This window comes from Mus caroli, unplaced genomic scaffold (assembly GCF_978045245.1).
Source record: "Mus caroli unplaced genomic scaffold, Mus_caroli_1 scaffold_10, whole genome shotgun sequence".
Taxonomy (NCBI): Eukaryota; Metazoa; Chordata; class Mammalia; order Rodentia; family Muridae; genus Mus; species Mus caroli.
The window spans coordinates 25007501-25024706 of NW_028227265.1; positions in this window are offsets into that span (position 1 = coordinate 25007501).

A 17206-nucleotide genomic window follows, 5' to 3' on the forward strand; every position below is an offset into this window, starting at 1 on the left:
AAACTAGATGTTCCCTGATGTAATGATTTTTAAACAATTAAGAATCAGCCGGGCGTGGTGGCACATGCCTTTAGTACCAGCACTCGGGAGGCAGAGGCAGGTGGATTTCTGAGTTCGAGGCCAGCCTAGTCTACAGAGTGGGTTCCAGGACAGCCAGGGCTACACAGAGAAACCCTGCCTCAAAAAACAAAAAAAAAAAAAAAAAGAATTGAGGCGTGGGGCACAGCACAGCACAGTCCTAATGGCCCAGGTGCATGCTGCGTGTTCTCACCTTGGAAACAGTGTTAACTGCACAACGGTAGTTCCAGATTAATTCTTGACTTGCAAAGAAAGTTTGAAGAAATTATTAGAAAATGAAATAGAGCCAACATTGGAACCCCGAGAAAGGAAAAACTATTGAAGTTATGAAATAAGTTTTACTGGTGGCGCATGCCTTTAATCTCAGCACTTGGGAGGCAGAGGCAGGCGGATTTCTGAGTTCGAGGCCAGTCTGGTCTACAAAGTGTGTTCCAGGACAGCCAGGGCTACACAGAGAAACCCTGTCTCGTAAAACCAAAAAAAAAGAAAAAGAAATAAGTTTTACACAACATTTGAGAATGGTTCCTGGATAACCAAGTATAGAATATGTAAAATCTTATAGTAGTAAAACTAAGTCAAAACACTGGGGCTCTTGGGAGAGTCACTGTGTGCAATGTGCAGAAGGAGAAAGCTAGTGGAGTTAAGGGTTATCTTGATTCTTTCTGGCCACTGCCTGGCAGCTTTGCCCATGTCATTTATCATTAGAGCTTCACAGAAAAATGCAAGTAGCTGGCCTTGGGGCTCTGAGCTCTGAAATACAATAAGTTAAAAGTTAAAGTTTAAATAATGGTAAGTTTGCAGTTATTATTACTTTGGCTATAAGCCTGGGAATAGGGAAGCTTGAAATTTTGGGGAACAATTGTAATTCTTAGTTCTTTGTGGAACATGGTTATTCTTTTGAATTTGATTTGGGAATGATTATACAATGTCTTTTTTTTTTTTAACCTGCTTTTGGAGTAGCAATAAAAGACTGGGGCAAATAAAAGGCGAGAGAGAGAGAGAGAGAGAGAGAGAGAGAGAGAGAGAGAGAGAGAGAGAGAGAGAGAGAGAATGAGAGAGCCAATGCAGAGAGCATGAGAAGAGAGAATGTGGAGAGTGAGTGAAGAGGGAATGGAGAGTGTGTGTGTGAGTGAAAGGAGAGTGCGTGTGGTATGTGTGTGTGTGAGATGTGTGAATTGAAGAGTGTGTGTGAGAGTAAAAGGGGAACGCACAGAGATGTGTGTGAGCCTGGGAGTTCAAGAAAAGCTGAGTGCACAGGACAACGCAGAGCATGCACAGCCTCAAGCTGTGAGCAAATGAGCGAGCAGGAGAGAAAGAGAGCAGAGAAGAGAGAGAAACTTTAAGCCTTGAAAACTTGCCTGTCAGCTTGTACCCAAAAAGCAGTCTGTGTATATTTATTATGCGCCTTGCAGATAGCCCTGCTTCCAGTTGAGAACTCTGATCCTGTGTCCCCGACAGCTTTGTAGTGAGCTGGCGTTATTGAAAGGTAGAAGGTGTGGCCTCGTTGGAAGAAGTAGGTTCCTGGGGACTCCTCTTGGGGCTTTCCCTTGCTCCTTCCTAGGTGCCATTTTCTCTGCCTCCTGGGTGCCCTTCCTGAGAGAACTCCTCTCCTCTGCCATACTCTCTCTGCCATGATGACTGGACCCTCTAAAACCATAAGACAAAACAAATCTTCCCTCCTTGAAGTTGCTTTTCTTGTCTATTGGGTCGCAGCCATACAAAATATTACACCTGTGTCTTAGTTAGGGTTTCCATTGTTGTGAAGAGACACCCTGATCAAGGCAACTCTTCTAAGGACAACATTTAATTGGGGCTGGCTTACAGGGTCAGAGGTCCAGTTCGTTATTATCAAGGCCAGAAGCGCAGCAGCATCCAGGCAGAGAAGGTGCTGGAGAAGGAGCTGAGAGTTCTACATCTTGATCCAACCACAAACAGGAGAAGACTTATAGCCACTTGGATTCTAATGTCAACTTGGGTCCCCCAAAATTAGTTTACACGAGAGGGTCTATATGTAGCTTCTGGGAACCTGCCCCCAGTTAATTCTGTCTGGTAAACAAAGATGCCAGCAGCCAATAGCTGGGGAGAAGGAGAAGTGGGATTTAGGGTTCCTAGGCTTGGGACCAGAAGGAAGTAGGAGAGAAGGAGAGACACATGCCATGTCTTAGGACTAACAGAGAAATCCTGTCCAAAAAAAAAAAAAACAAAAAACAAAACAAAACAACAGGATCAGGTGATTCAAGCTGACTTTACCAGATTCTCCTTAATAACAACTGTGAATTGATGGGTAAAATGAATGAATTTGAGCCTTGCTCTTGGGACTTTCAAATCTCCTGGAAGTTTATCTATGTATCAGGAGTTGTCTGAGGGGCAAGTTTGAGTATTTCAGAATGCTCCAAACATCCCACGGTAGGAAAGAAGAGAACTCCCCCACCCCACCCCGAGCTGGGGTTTCTCTGCCTGTCTTAGGTAAAGGCTTTTACTCAAATAGGACAGTCACCTCCTAGACTCTAATAACTTGGTGGGTGCTGCTTTTGTGAGCCTGGTCCCCTCTGGGAGAGGCATGGGTGTTGTGTTGTAAGCATGCTGTTTGGAAAACCAAACATTCTCTCATCAACCAAAGGCCAAATCCAAACAAAGCCTGCAAGCTTCTATTTGATCAAGCTTCTGTAGAACACTGAGCGCCCACACTGGGCATTTTATCTCCCCTGTGGAGGAGGGTGGCTCCACTAACCCTGAGGCCCGTGAATGGACAGACAGAGCCTTAACCACAACTGACACTTGATTCTCCAAGAGTTCGGAAGCTCTGGCATAGTCTACCCTGTGTGGTGTGAGAGCTTAGCAGGTGGGGGCCTGCATTGCCATTGACCGGCAAGGGACCTCCGCTGAATTTAGGGTCCCCGTTTCTCGATTCTAGTGAGTGCTGTTGGGCAGATACCTCACCTCCAGCTGTGGGGTGATTGCAGAATGAGGATGGGGCATATATGTGGGGTGTGGGGGTGGAGCTGGCCTCCTTTCTTCAGCTCCAGAGTTATTTCTGTCTGAAGAATTAGGACCTGTGACTGTAATCAGGGCACCCCCATCTCCAGGCTATGCTGAAGACTGGGTCAAATGTAATTTTTTTTTTTTCTCACATTAACCTCCAGTCTCACAGAGAACCTTCTCCTTCCTGTTCCTCTCCCTGGAATGTCCTCTATGCCCCATGCCTTTGGGGGGATACAGCCATTGACTCAGTCCTCCACGCAAGCCCTTTCAGTCAGTGGCACTGGCCAGCTGGCCCTGTATCCACGGTGGCTGCCTTGGCCAGCGGAGGAAGCAAGAGCTGAGAACTCCAGGAAGAGAATAACCAACAGCAAAAATATGTCAATAGCCTGTTAGCCAGTAAGCCTGCTGGTTCTTCCGCCCCCCCAACCCCCCCAACCCCCGCCGCTGCCGCCCCCCCCCCTCCCGCCTCCCTACCGCCCCCTCATAGCCAGGTTCTGCAGAGATCCCTATCGCGTGAGTTAGTGACTAAGATGAACCAGAGACCAAAAAGCAGCTTCATATGTGGCCACTAGGGGCATAAACATGGCAAGAAGCCCCAGAACGGCTCACTTCACAGAGTAGGGACGTGTGTGTGTGTGTGTGTGTGTGTGTGTGTGTGTGTGTGTGTGTGTGTGTTTGACCTTATGTATCCTGGCACAACATAACAAGTGTTGCGAGGTTATTTAACTCCTTCTAAGGACACTAAGGAGTGACATCGACTGAAACTTAGCTTTGAAATCGGCCAATCCTGTCTCCATCTAAACCAATCTAACCTCAGGGTGTCATCTGCAAAATGAGAATAGTCTCTCTCTCTCTCTCTCTCATTCTCTCTCTCTCTCTCTCTCTCTCTCTCTCTCTCTCTCTCTCTCTCTATCTCCTCTCTCTCTCTCTATCTCCTCTCTCTCTCTCTATCTCTCTCTCTCCTCTCTCTCTCTCTCTCTCTCTCTCTCTCTCTCTCTCTCTCTCTCTCTCTCTCTCTCTCTCTCTCTCTTCAGGTGTGCTAGTATATGCCATTAATCTTGGGAGCAAGGCAGGAAAGTCATGAGTTCTAGGCTGGCCTGGGCTACCCAGTGAAATACTGTTTCAAAAAAATCATGGCACACATCTGTTATCCCAGCCCTGAGGAAGTGGAAGCAGGAGAATAAGGAATTCAAGGTTAGTCTTGTCTATATAGCAAATGTGAGACCCTCTTCAACCACACAAGGCCCTGTCTTAAAGGGGGGGAGGAGAGGCTGGAGAGATGGCTCAGCAGTTAAGAGCACTGATTGCTCTTCCAGAGGTCCTGAGTTCAATTCCCAGCAACCACATAGTGACTCACAACCATCTGTAATGGGATCTGGCGCCCTCTTTTGGTGTGTCTGAAGACAGGGACAATGTAGTCACATACATTAAATAAATAAATAAATAAATAAATAAATAAATAAACTGATTTGAATCTGACTAAGTGGATCATTGGTGTATCACTGGTGTGCCACAAAGAACAGGTCCTCAGAGGCACCAGAGAAAGGTACTGCAAAATAATTTGTGTCTCACATTTTAAAGTAAGTGTAGCACGAGGGATATGAGCGGTATCTTCCACATTGTCACCTGTCACTGGGTATTTATTTTATATTTAATTACACTTGTTAGGGCTCCTGAGTCCTCTTGGTGTGTTATTTAGGTAAAGGCCTTACACGAAATGTCCCACAGAGGCCACCAAGAGTGGGACCCCACTGTCCATTGGGGGTACATTTCCTGTATGGCCTGGAAGAGTCGAGTCAGAACTGGGGGTACAGGGCCCCAAAGAGAGTGGGTCCTGGAAGGTGTTCTGTGGAGCATCCTGTGTGATGGGCAGCAATGCCCACATAGAATTTCTGAGCTACCCGCCTCCAAAACCAACCTGTTCCCTCAACTAGGGAGACTAAATCCTCAGTGCCTTCACCTCCCCCTCAGCTTCAGGCCAGGCCCAGGCCTCCCCTCAGTCCCTAGAATCTATCTGTTGTGTCCGGCCAGGCGACCACATGTTTTGGGTTCTAGGCTGGAAAGGCATTTTGGAAACCTGGAAGAGAAGAAGGGCTAGGCGGGCGAGAAAAAGATGCAGCTAAGACAGTCATTCTGATCAAAGCTCAATTTTACTATTCTGCACGCAGTTATGAAGCAGGGGAAGGGGGCCCGATTCCCGCCAAATAATCTTGGGGTCCAGTAGCAGGGTGACCACGTGATGGCTTCGGAACAGCAAAGCGGAGGACTCCAGCAGTGGGTGTGGCAGAACGATTGAGTGGGAAGCTCCACCCCTGAGCAAGCAGGTTTCAGGCTGGGGGAGGGGAGACTACATCTATCCTAGAGTGTCCAAGAGAATATAGGGAGATAGGAATAATGGGGTTGGAGACACTTCTGGAATTTGGCGAGGGCAGGGGTGCCGGCCCTTGAAACTGTGTGGTTGCTACCTGATGTTCAAAGGACCCATTGAATGTTCTTAAGGCTGATGGGTCTGCCCTCAAGGACTAAAGTCTGCGTTCTCATCCCACTTAATTTGGAAACACAAAATAAGTTCCCACAGTTTCCACGGATAGCAAATTTTGCAAGAATACTCTCACCTACTGTGAGAGGAGACTGCACCATCTTACCAGGCTTTCAGTCTGGTTTGCCTTATCAAAACCTATATTGCCACATGATGTCACCTTTCTTTCCTTTTCTCTCTTTTGAAGCACAGCTTCACTGTGTTGTCCCGGCTGGAAGTCACAATTTAGATCGGATAGGTCTCAGATTCCCAGACACCTGTTTCTACCTCCAGAGTGCTGAGCATAAAAGAGTGAGCCACCACACCTGGTAAAAAGTGATAACATTTTAAGATGTAATTAAAGGGCTATGAGTGTATCTCCATTGGTAGAGCACTAAGATGGTGGTGCACATAAAGTCTCAGATTTGATTCCAGAACAGGGTGGCATACAGCTATGATTCTAAGCACCTTGGAGGTGGAGGCAAGAGGCTACAAAATGTAAGGTCATTCTTGGCTACATAATGAATCTAAGGCCAGCCTGGGTTGTATTAGACACTGACTCGTAAAAGAAAATTATGGGGCTGGAGAGATGGCTCAGCGGTTAAAAGCACTGACTGCTCTTCCAAAGGTCCTGAGTTCAAATCCCAGCAACCACATGGTGGCTAACAACCATCGGAAATGAAATCTGACACCCTTTTTTGGAGTGTCTAAAGACAGCAACAGTATAGTTACATATAATAAATAAATAAAAAGAAAAAGAAAATTATGGTATGGATATGCACCTTTAATGAATGGTTGTCATAGTACCAGAGACCTAGCTATACCTCAGAACAAGCTGTTAAAAAAGCAACCCTTTGTCTTTGACCCTTTGGGAGAGGGAAGTGGGAGGAGGTTGAGATAGTCTTACAGTATTCAGTATAGCTCTGAATGTCTTAGTATTCACTATGTAGACCAGGCAGGACTCAACCTCACAGAAACTTATCTGCCACTACCTGAGTGGTTAAAAGGTGTTGTAACAGTTAGCCGTGAGCATGGTGGGTGCTGGGAATTAAGCTTAGGGTTCTCTGTACTAGAAATATGTTTTCTTAACTACTGAACCATCTTTCTAGCCCCAATTTTTCCTTCTTTAACACCTTTCTGTCTTTCCAACTTTTGCTATTAGTAGAATCAACACAAGGCCCACACCAGAAGTTGAACAGATACCAGGCTCAGGGTTTTGTTTTGTTTTGTTTTTTTTCCCAGCTGTCATAACCGTCAGCTAAAAGAAACTTCTTTTGTTTATAAACTACTCAGCCTTGGGGAATTTATAACAGCAATGAAAAACAGTGTTTAGAATTGTAGTGACTTATTCACCACCTGAGATAAACATGCAAGAGAACACTTCTAATAGAACATTCTTCTAATCGTCAGCTGCTATGTAATGGAAATCTTCAATGTGAATACAAACATCGAGTGTCTTCATTGTGTCACCTTTGCATAACCATGCACATCACATACAAATGACATCATTTGTATATGTAAATTCAGTTTTGATTATGGCTGCATAATTGTAGGTCTATGTTGTGGAACACTGTTCTCTGGGTATGACATGACCTTTGACCTCTCGAAATCTGAGCAGCCATTACTACCACTTGAGACCCTTAGAAAAATGAGACTATTAACCTTTGCTTGTGAAAAAAAGAGGTAAGATTCAGAGCCTGCATGAGGCTCCCATTAACTGGGGAGAGAGAGGCTTTCTTGGGTGGTGTGGCCACAAGTAATTAGCTCATACAATTGAACTCATTGGTTCACCAAGTTCAGTTGAGTGGAATCTTTTCTCTGGTCTGTTGTGCCATATGTAGACACTTGTTCATCTCTCTCCAGAAAAAGTACTGCAACAATATCTGACTATATATCATAAATTACTATTCTTGCTATTACTATTTATTACTATTCTAAATAAGACATTAGATTTTTTTTTGAGGGCTGGAGAGATGGCTCAGTGATTAAGAGCACTGACTGCTCTTCCAGTGGTCCTGAGTTCAATTCCCAGCAACCATGTGGTGGCTCACAACCATCTGTAATGGGATCTGATGCACTCTTCTAGTGTGTGTCTGAAGACAGCTGCAGTATACTCATATAAATAAAAAATAAAATTGAAAAATCAATTTTTGAAATTATATGTATAGGTAAATTACATATTTTGAAATTTTCATTTGAGGCTCCTACTGGAAGGCAATGAATTTACTAATATAAAGAAGTGTTAGAGGGGTCATTTTTCTTCAGTGGGGTAGCCACTGGTAAATTGTACATACTGCAGTAAGTAATTCCACACCATGCTCATGCAAGGAGCAGTTGCAGGATATTTGATCACACTGTGAAACCTGAGATTGTCTTATTTAGTGAAAAAAGCTGTTTCTAGTTGTGGTGTGACTCAGCCCTAAGACACAACTTTAATCCCTCCAGCTGGATTGGAATACAGACATGCCCTTAGTAGACACCTTTAATCCCAAACAATGAAGATAAATTTAGGTTGTAGAAGGAAGAAGCCATGTTTGTGATATCTAACTGAGTAGCAGACAAAGTGATGAATCATAAAAAGATTTGACAAAAGACAGAGGATTTCACGAGACAAGAGAGAAAAGAGAAGCTACTTAAGAGAGTTGTGCAGAGAGAAGGAAGGAGGAAAAAAAAGTAGGAGGCAGTTTTACCAGGAGAATTGTACAGAGACAGTTGAGAGAGAGAGAGAGAGAGAGAGAGAGAGAGAGAGAGAGAGAGAGGAGCCAGAGGATGAGAAGGAGCCAGAAGATCAGAACACATTGCTACAGTTAATTTAAGGTTAAGCAGAGCAATTCAAGAGAAACTAAGAGAAGTCAGGTTGAATCAGTCAGCTTGGGAAGGAGTCTGAGCCAGAACAGCTGAATTGAACCAGCCAGTCAGAGCTCAGAGAGAACTAGAAAGGGTGAGCTTATTCAGCAGTAAGTCTCAGAGGCTGAAAACATTTTAGCTCTAGATAAGATTGGAAGACTAGAAGCTTCCAGGACTAGGGCTAGGACAGCAGAAGGAGGGAGTAAGCTCCAGAGACAACCATTACTTCAGGAGAATAAAAGTTACTGCTTGTTATAAGAACCCTAATTAAATGCAGTAAGTCAGAAAGAGAGAGAGAAAGAGAGAGAGAGAGAGAGAGAGAGAGAGAGAGAGAGAGAGAGGGGAACTTGTGGGTGAGAGAGAGAGAGAGAGAGAGAAAAGGAGGGGAACTTGTGGGTAAGGAGGGGCTCAGAAGGAATGGGAAAAGGTCAGGGAGGGTCACGTGAACAGGATCAAAATGCATCATATACATGTACAAAATTGTCAAGGAAAAAGAAGAAATAAGCAGGCACCTGAAAACTCTAGAATAGGCTCTGTGCACCCCACATGCGTAGTATAAGTGAAAGAGCTAGAACCTCAGAAGGACTAACCTAAGAATGCTTTCCCTTACTACAGGTTCAAAACCAGGCAAATGGGATTTACGCTGCTGGTGTTGTGTCAGGAAACGTTTATGAACCCCAAAAGGCCACCAAGGACATGGAGATAGATGCCTGAGAGGAGGCTGCAGCTCACTCCACCCCCTCACCAAAAAGGAGCTGTAGCCAACTCTCCTCCCAACTCCTCCCAACTCCTCCCAATTCCTCAGCTAGCTGTTAAAAGCCCCCTACTGTCACCCTGCACAGCGGAGGGACAGCTAGCTGATAATAAAACCTCTTGCAGTTTGCATCAGGTGTGGTTTTCTCTCGGGACACTGGGGTGCTGGCCAGCTCATCCCGGGACTTGAGCAGAAGCCCAGCATCGGGGGTCTTACAGCAGTACAAGGTTTTATAGGGGATGGGAGAGAGTGAGAAGGTGTTCGGCCTGGTAAGGATCTAATAGAATAACTATTGTAGGCCAACAGGTGGGGGCTCTGAAGCAAGACCAGAACAACTACAAACGGTCTGGAAGTCTACAAACATCTGAAACAATCAGACTAATCTATGAGTAACTGTTGCTAGGAAGTAGCTAGGGAGTAACTCTGGGCTAAGGGCCAAGGACAAGCCATGGGGTCCTTCCTGGTTCTTGGGTACAGCATGGGTTCAGCTGCGGGTCATGTTCTTAGGCTTTTTTTTTTTTTTTTTTTTCTTTAAGATAGAGGCCAGTTCTGAGATAGGTTTGGTCTCTCACTGGAAGTCAGAATGGGCACTTCTTTAGGAAGATAGCTATTTAGTGGGACTATCACAAAGTTGAATTACAGGAAAAATACTCTGTTGATCTGGGTGTTGGGTATACAGGTGTGTTCAGTTTGTAAATGTTTATCAAGGGATGTGCTTTACATAATTTAATATACACGATTTAAAAAATTTAGGAGGATCTGGGAAGATACAGTTGCCAAGGATGTAGGGAGCTTTGGATTCAAACTCCAGCACCACAAATGAACAAATGATGAATGATAATCAATATGAACTTAATAATGCTACAAAGAAACACGTCAACATTACATACCCATTGATATATCACATCTAAAATAACATGGAACCTTTTTTTTTTTTTTCTGATAGTCTCGCTCTCTTTGTTCTTTTCTTGCTGCTGTTATAAAAGCCTGACCAAAGGCACTAAAAAGAAAACTAAGTTTGTTCTGGTTCATGGTTCAAGGGGGCCGTCCGTCATGGTGAGAGATGTCAAAAGGTCAGGAGCTTGATGCCGCTGCTTACATCATAACCACAGTCAAGAAGCAGAAGGCAGTGAATGCGTGAGGGTTCTTATTTCTCCACTCACACAGTCCAGTATCCCAGCCAGGAAACGGGTCCTCCCACAGTGGGCAGATCTTCCTACCTCAGTTACATAATCAAGGTCTCCCACAGCTGGAGCCAGAGGTTCCTGTCCCTGAAGTTAACACTCATCATCGCACCTGGGACAGAGTATCACTAGATAGCCCTGGCTGTCTGTAACTTACTGTCTAGATCAGGCTGGCCGGGAACTCACAGAGATCTGCTTGCCTCTGCCTACATGCACATACCCAAAAGATTATCTTTTAGATCTGAGATGTTCCTCCAAACGTTTATGTGATAAAAAGCTTGGTTTCCAGCAAGGCGCTATTGGGTAGTGTACATGTAGGCATATTATAAAGGAGAGAAGGAGCCGGGCGTGGTGGTGCACACCTTTGATCCCAGCACTTGGGAGGCAGAGGCAGGTGGATTTCTGAGTTCGAGGCCACCCTGGTCTACAGAGTGAGTTCCAGGGCAGCCAGGGATATACAAAGAAACCCTGTCTCAAAAAATAAAAATAAGAAAATAATAAATAAAAATAAAATAAAAGAGAGAAGGGGGTGGTGGGATGGCTCAGCAGTTAAGAGTGCTTGCTGCTAAAGTCCCGGGGGGGGGGGGGGCGGAAGAGGAAGAAGGAACAGCAGGTAGACGAAGAGGAGGAGGAGGAAGGGAAAGAGAAGGCTTGTTGATTTTCAGCACTCATAAATGGCTTACAAACTCCAGCTCATTTCAACTTTACTCTAAGTCCAAACTTAAAGGTTTTAAATAATATTTTCAAAGGTTTGTCCAGGAATGCTGGGTCTGATTGTAGAGCTGCCAGCACTGGCCATTCCTTTCTCTGCTTCCACAATCAGCTGCAGAGGTTGAGGGCCCATCTTTAGGTCACTCCCCTCACACAAGGACTCGGCCAGCTGAGAGCTTGGTAGAGCTCTTGCTAGTGAACTGACACCTGACTTTTTGTTTTTTAACCTTTGGTCCAAGCTCCCTACGGTTAAGCTTATTTTCTAGCACTTCACTTTATCTCCCAGCATGACCTCTGACCTCAGAGGTACCAGGCTCCAGATAGGCTCCTGATAGGCGCCGCGGTGAAGGCTGAACCATCGATGCCCTGATCTGTATCTCCATGAGTTACTGGAACTGTCAGTTAATGCTAACCTAAAGTGGCCAGGTTGGAGCTGAGGTCTCCAGCCCACCCCCATCTCTGAGACAAAGGTCACAAGTGAGCAACCCAGCTCCCCGGAACCAAAGCAAAACAGGGTGAGAAGTTCCCCTCTAGGTCCTCTAACCATCCCCTAGAAACCACAGGCTTCTGGATTTAGTGCTGGGGCCAGACCTCCAAAGACTTGGCCACGCCAAAAGAAAATTTTTTTTTAACACTTACCTGTCCCCTCCCAAAATAACACCATTAGAGCTCCACTCTCCGGGGGAGCAATCATTAAGGGGCATTAGCCTCTTCTAAAAGTACAGACCTCACTGTTATAAGGGTCAGGGTTCACAAACTCGGCTATGTGAAAAACGGAACAAAGTCTTTGTTTTCCGTAAATGAATTAGATTTACCTTGGAGACAGTGATGCGAGAAGCTGGTGGGAAACTCAACCCCAGCAGTCTCTTCAGGAATGCGCAAAGGTCTGGAGGTCTTGGCAGCGGCTCTTCCAGTTACCCAGAGCCTGCTGGCTTATCCAGCATTATACATCCTTTCAATTTGGGGATGCCCTTGGGTTTGACAAGCTCAGCTGAGATTCATAACTGTTTGCCCCCTAGCTCAGCCCTACATCTAGCTCTCTCTATCTCCGGGAAATCTGGTTTTGCTTCTCCTGTAAATCCTACTTTTCCAGGCTTCACCCCTACTCCCCTTTTTACAAGTAGGAAAACTGGGCCAGGCTCCAGTCTTTAATCTCAGCACCCTGGAGACAGAGGTAAGCTGAGGCCAGCCTAGTCTCACAGCAAGTTCCGAACCAGCCTATGGCTAACACAACGAGATCCTGCCTAAAATAAAAATTCAAAGTGGGGAAACTGAGGCTGAAGGGGCAAGTCACACAGCAGCGCACAGCAGACTGAACTGGTGATGATAATAAAATCGCCCCCGTGGAAATGTTACTGTGTATTCCTCCGGGGAGCCCGTGGAAATGTTACTGTGTGTTCCTCGGGGACTGTTAAGTTCATTCAGAGCCCACGTCTTCACTGTGAAAGAGGAAACTCAAATAGAATGACTTGAGGTCCCAAGGCCGGCAAACAGAAAGTTGTTTGGGGACCTGGGTCTTTCTGATACAGAAGATTCTCCTGATGGAATGAAGAGAGACTAGGAATCCAAAATCCTAGCTCTCCCAGTTCACTTCAGCAGATTTTGCCCCCTTCGCGGCCTCTGCCATTACGTTCATTTAATAGCGTCGGCTCGGATGCTCAGGGCTTCATCTGTCTGAAGGCGTTATACACCCCAAACTCTACCCCTGACCGTTCAGGAGCAGCAGTAGCAAAGTCTCCCCCTCCCACGTCACCAGGAGCCTTGGTAAGTAGGAACAGGGTAGGGTGCCCTCCAGAGAACTTACAGTTTGGAGTCTAAGCTGACATAGAAGAGGGGAAGAATTCCAAGTCTTCCTTCAGGAAAACCTGAGAGACTCCCCGGGGCTCACTGTCCCTAGGTGGCCCCCGGCTCACTGTCCCCTAGCCCTCAAGACAAAACCACCTGAGGTACAGCTGGAGCGATTCAGACTGCCAGGCCAGGCTTGAGTCCCTCCTACAGGTCGAGAAGGGGCGCAGTAGAGTCGGTGACCGTACCTGATCAGATTGCGCTGAAGTTCCCTGTTTATATAATAAATATGTGCCAAGTGGTGCCCAGTACTTCCTGAACCTCCTGAAGGGCTCTCCTCCCTCAAGCCAATAGTCCTTCTATTCTTTTTTTTAATTTTTTTTTAAAGATTTATTTATTTTTATTATATGTAAGTACACTGTAGCTGTCCTCAGACACTCCAGAAGAGGGCGCCAGATCTCGTTACGGATGGTTGTGAGCCACCATGTGGTTGCTGGGATTAGAACTCTGGACCTTCGGAAGAGCAGTAGGGTGCTCTTACCCACTGAGCCATCTCACCAGCCCCAGTCCTTCTATTCTTAGACTTCCGGGGCTCCCATGGCCCTCAGCCAGAATCAAAAACCTCCACTTGGCATTAGGAGTCCCCAAAACCTGGGAGTCTCTGAGTCTACCCCTCTCCCACCTCTTCTTAATGAACCCATGCTGTGGGCAAGAGCTCTTGCCCTGTCTCCTTCATGTTCCCACCTCTGAGGCCTCCACTCCTCTGCAAGGATGCCAGCTACTTTGCTCTTGGCCACTCTAACAGGAAATCCTCCCCGGCTGACCAAGTTTTCTCAACACAGGCAGGATCTTTCTTGGGGACACTGCCACCACACCGAATCCCCAACCACCTTCTGTAGTCAGCTCCTTGCCTAGTCTTGGTCCTTCTACAGGGGAACTGCCAGGTGCTGAGGCAGGGCTAACAGGGCAGGAGTGACGCAGGAGGATAGACATGTTTCCCAGCTGAGGCAGGCCTGGCACGGGAGCCAACTTGATAACCAAACAACAGTGGCTGTTCCCGTGAAGGGAACAGAGCCCAAGAGCAAGCCCTATTCCTTTCTACAACCATTTTGCCTGGTTGTAGGCCCAGAGAGTCTTCCCTGAAGCTGTGCCAGCAGAGAACCCAGTAATGAGTGATGGGTTTAAGATCACACTATCTAATACAATCGTCCCTGGCCATGTGTGGCCGTTGAGCACTTGAAATGAGCTTCCTCAAGTAGAGAGAGGCCAGAAGTATAAAACACACTGGATTCCAAAGGTTAGTACAGAAGATAGTGTAAAACACCTCCATAACAGTTTATGTTGATAATACGTAAAAATTGGTGTGCCTAGAATACATTTTAAGTTAAAATAAAACAAATTTTTATTCTTCTTACAGTAGTAAGGATTGAACCCAGAGCCTTAGGTAACTGGGCAATTGCTCTACTGGCTAAGCTACGCCTCCAACTCTAAAATTTATTAGTAAAATGACTGGTTGACACAGGCTTAGCATGCTTGGGTCACTAGTACTAGGTTCTATCTCCTGTACTAAAACAAAAGTCGATTTTCGTTTACATTTTTTTTTATATCACTATAGGAATATCTGAAGCTACAGATGTGGCTCAGGTTACATCATTTCCATTTTACGGAGGAGGAAACCAGCTTAGGAGATCTTGAATGGCATGTTCTACAATGTCTGCCCTGAGGTTTGTGCCTCGAAGGGACGAATACGCCAAAATGTTTCATGCTCACAGTCACATTCCTCTTCCCACTGACTTGTGACAGACAGACAGTATTGCATTCTGCCTTTGAGGGCAGCCACAGCATTGGTGCTGAGATCCGAGGGTGTTAGAAGTCCCCCAAGATGTCCCCACAAGAGCAGCCATTGTCATTTAGGATTGAACTTGGGCTGACACTGTTGTCTGCCCTTCTTCTCTCTGTCCCCAGCTAACTCCAGCTACAGCCCAAGGGCCTCTGCTACTTCATCCCCTATCAGTCAGGATACCAGCTCCCTTCCAGAAAGTAACTCCTGTCAGTTCCCTTGCCCCCTCATCCAACAGGAGCGCCCTAGAGGGTGAGTGTCCCCAGCCAGCTCAGTCCATAGGGGATACTCCCAGGTTTCTGCAGGAGCAGCTATAGTAGCAACCATGACATTGGGAGCAAGTTCTTTGTGATAAGAGCTCCAGGGTCTGTTAGCTTCATGGCCACCTCCCTTCCCCGTCTCTCAGAGAAAAGACCTCCTCTGGGGTCCTAGACTTGGTTCATCTCTGAGGTATTTGGGAGGACAGCCTGTGATTCTAGTCAGGACGCAGATCCAATTATGCCTTACGTGCCTGACTGGCCAGGGAGGGCTTCTCTGGGTCTTGTGAGCAAGCAAAACCTATCTTGTATCCTTGAAATGTACCAAGGAGCCTGATCTGGATGAAGATTCAGGACCTAGTCCTAGGTCCCTGGAGGCTAGGTTTGCTGGAGGCATTTGGCATCTGGCTGGGTCATCCCATTTGGATGTAAAAGGGTCAGATTTTAGGCTGTGATCGTAATGTAAGGAGGCCACATTGGGTTTTTAAATAGTTTTAAATTTAAGAAAATGAATTAAGAGAAAGGACTTGTGGAGTGAGGATTCTTGGTGGCCTCTGGATAATTATAAAACCAGCTCCAATTTTCCAAGTCCTTTGCAGTTCCAAGCCTGAGGTGCCACAGTCCCCAGAGGAGCTGGCTGGACAAGGTCTTTGGCACACCCAACAGAATGGGGCTATCCCACTGCCTCCAGGAGGACACCATCATTCCCCACCCCTTCCTTAGATCCAGATGCAAGAGAGTGGTCAGACAAATCTTTCCAATGTCTGCTCTGCTGCTTGTCCATAAAATGGAGTAACGGCAGTTCTCAGACAGTACAGAGTTGAACCTCTGCCCCAGACCCTCCATTGCCCTTACAGCTCACACTGCTGGCTTTTCTTCCCCTCCACCAAAGCCACCTGCCCCCAGCTGGGGGAAAGGTGCCTCCAGGTACATCACCCCTGCCATTTTTTGCACCTGAAACCTGGAGAAAGAAACCAGCCTGAAATCAGGGCACAGCTATACCTGGCCCTGTGTTAGGGCAGCCACTGCTAAGGCACCTCCCCTTTCCCATTTTCTCAGCCTCACCCACTCTGGAGGCAGCTGTGCCTTGCACTTGGGAACAGGAGGTGCAAAGGATGGAGTAAGCTTCACCTTTTTTCTTTTTTCTCTCCCTCCCTCTCCCTTCTTGCCTTTCTATCTCCTTTTCCTTCTCCTCCTCCTCCTCCTCCTCTCCTCCTCCTAAGATTTATTTATTTTATTTATATGAGTACACTGTCGCTGTCTTCAGACACACCAGAAGAGGGCATCAGACCCCATTACAGATGGTTATGAGCCACCATGTGGTTTCTGGGAATTTAACTCAGGACCTCTAGAAAAGCAGTTGGTGCTCTTAACTGCAGAGCCATCTCTCCAGCCCTCCTCCTCCTCTTCTTCTTCTTCCTCCTTCCTCTTCTTCCTCTCCCCTCCTCCTCTTTTTCCCCTCCCCTCTCTTTCTTTTTATAGTATTGGGGATTGGTCCTAGAACCTCATGCATGCTAGGCAAGTGCTAAGCCACACACCTAGCCTCTTAATTTTAAATTTATTTATTTATTTCTTACTTATTCTCTGGAAACTTCATACATGTGTACAATTGTGGGGCCAGGGAGCTGTGGGACCAGGAGGAGCAAGAATGGTTGAAGTGTGTCCTAACCCAGGAAATCTCCCCTGAGATCAGCAGGAGTGGGATCACTGCCCGCACTGCTCTAGGCTGGCATGCCCCTGAGCATGTAGCCCTGTGCCCCCAACCCTTGCCTCACCAGAGAAAGTCACAGAGCCAGGATCCAGGCTAAACTTCCTTTCTTATGAGGTCGCGTCCAGCAGCATGTGGGATTCCTCCTTATGCTAATGAGGAGGAACCCTCATAATTAATGAGGAGGTGCTTATCCTCAGCACCCTGGCATTGGCCAATGACGCAAACTTGCCCCAGTAGCCCCTCCTCACCCGCCAAAGGTTTAAATAGCCTTTGTTCCCCACCCCCAATAAACTGAACCAGTTCTCCAAAGCTACTCCCCAATGTGTGTTCTTTGCCTGCACACTTTCCTCTCATTCATTGCTGACCAAGATCCTGCCTGCACCCACCAGCCTGGCTAAGCCTCTTTTCCTCCAGTCCAGCAGATGTGCAATGGCCCTGACTACCCCAAGGGGGATGCAGACACGGGGGGAGGGGCATATAATGTATGTTGATCTTGTTCACTTCCTATGACCTCTGGGACCCACCAATCTATCTCACTT